The sequence below is a fragment of the Anomaloglossus baeobatrachus genome, chromosome 11, assembly GCF_048569485.1.
Source record: "Anomaloglossus baeobatrachus isolate aAnoBae1 chromosome 11, aAnoBae1.hap1, whole genome shotgun sequence".
Taxonomy (NCBI): Eukaryota; Metazoa; Chordata; class Amphibia; order Anura; family Aromobatidae; genus Anomaloglossus; species Anomaloglossus baeobatrachus.
In genome coordinates, this window is record NC_134363.1 from 182,658,177 (window position 1) to 182,660,132 (window position 1,956).

The following is a 1,956-nucleotide window of genomic DNA, read 5'->3' on the forward strand; positions in this document are numbered from 1 at the left end:
ACGACCTGCTCTCTTGGTATCTGACCATGGGACATTTGACTACCCTGCCTCACAGCTTGTCCTTGGGTAGTAACTAGCATCACGGGACCGCATCCACACTGATGAATCGAACAATCAATTTGCATTTGATGACGTATTTGATCATTGCTAGGTTATTAAATATTTTTATTCATAAGATGTGTATGTTTAACACAAGCATATGTAGAAGAATCGCTTCTCAGCCTATTGGCTAACATCAAGTGTAGTGTATGATCTTATTATTTAATAACTGTTATGTCCCCTGTTATGGGGCTGTATATTAAAGAGTTCTTCCCAGAATTACAGTTTGGTCGTCTAATAGTGTACACACGTGTTTATTCAGTTTTGCCAATCTGCCCAGTTTCGCACATTGCACTCCATAAGTATGATCCTCCAGGCTTTACTTAGCCTGCTGTCATCATTGGAATCGTTCTCTAGTAGTTCTAGTGCTCATGGTCTATTATGCGCAATTTTGCTCAGCTGGCTTCCTACCAGAACAGCCCTGCTATGGGATTTGTCTAGAATGGATATTCTACCATGATGGATGATCTCACAGTATGTAAAGCTCATACTAGGAAGCAAATGTGTGGTGGTAATTAATAAAAACATTGTACTGAAAGATGGGGCTGTATACAGAGGCTAAAAAGAGAACTATACTGCAGGATAGGGCTCTGTATAGGGTCGCTGAAAGTAGACACAGCGCAGATTGTGTCTATACATAGAGGTAGAGATATACTACAGGATGGGGCTGAAAGGAGCCATGTACTGCAGGGTAGAAATGTGTATAAAGGGGCTGAAAGGAGAGAGATATACTGCAGGAATGGGCTCTGTGTAGAAGGGTTGGAAGGAGAGATATGCTACCGCATGGAACTCTATAGACGGGCTGAAAAGAGCAATGTACTGCAGCATGGGGGCTGAGATTTATGGAACTGAACTGTTTGCTGCTTATTGCTTTAGAGATAGTTGTGGAGCTGTAAACACCACTCTGTTAATACAGAGCAGCATTCTCAGTATTACATCACTGATCTGTCTGCAGCAGGAAACAAACCTCATCCTCTACTGCCATTGTGGATGAGCATAGGACAGTTGAGCTCTGTTAGAAGTAGTTAATGATGTAAAACCACACCAACTATATAGAGTTAGGGGCAGAAGAGGAAATTGGTAAAGAAGGGTACTGTACAGGAGGAAACAGAGACATGAGGTAAATTCTACACTCAAAGGTGGGCCTCCTCAGGAGCACACGGGAGATTGAGGGAGGGGCATGCAGCACTGAGAAGAAGCAAGTGCTGCTGGGAAATTAAGTTTTGTCATATAAGAATAGGAACAACCATGCAACTTTTAGAATGTGTATGCACAGAGCCAACACATGAATACACAGAGACCTCTCTGCTGTGCAGCAGAGAGGTCTATGTACATATGCTGGATCCGTGCAAATTGGTTGGCTCTGATCAGGCAGCGCTTGTTCTAGGCAAGCGAACACTGGCAATCAAGATACAGGTAGGGGTCGTGTGATGATAATTTAAGTGATTGAAAGATGCACTGAATTCTGGGCCACGACAAGGATTCACTGAGTATCCTAATTTGCACATTGATCAAACAAGGCAAGGATTAATACACTAGTCTAAAGGGTACTTTACACACTGCGATATCATTACCGATATTGCTAGCGAGCATACCCGCCCCCGTCGGTTGTGCGTCACGGGAAAATCGCTGCCCGTGGCGTACAACATCGCTTACACCCGTCACACGGACTTACCTTCCCTGCGACGTCGCTGTTGCCGACAAACCGCCTCCTTTCTAAGGGGGAGGTTCGTGCGGCGTCACACGTCAGCCGTCCAATAGCAGAGGAGGGGCGGAGATGAGCGGCTGGAACATGCCGCCCACCTCTTACCTTCCGCATTGCCGGTGGACGGAGGTAAGGAGATGTTCGTCGCTCCT

General features: G+C 45.3%; 1 non-coding gene across 1 annotated transcript; it reads left to right on the forward strand.

Annotated features, from left to right (window-relative positions):
* Nucleotides 1–209: 209 nt before the first annotated feature.
* LOC142257318 (U2 spliceosomal RNA) lies at nt 210–394 on the forward strand. Its single transcript, XR_012727610.1, has one exon. It is a non-coding gene; the product is annotated as a U2 spliceosomal RNA (small nuclear RNA).
* The last annotated feature ends 1,562 nt before the right edge of the window (nt 395–1,956 follow it).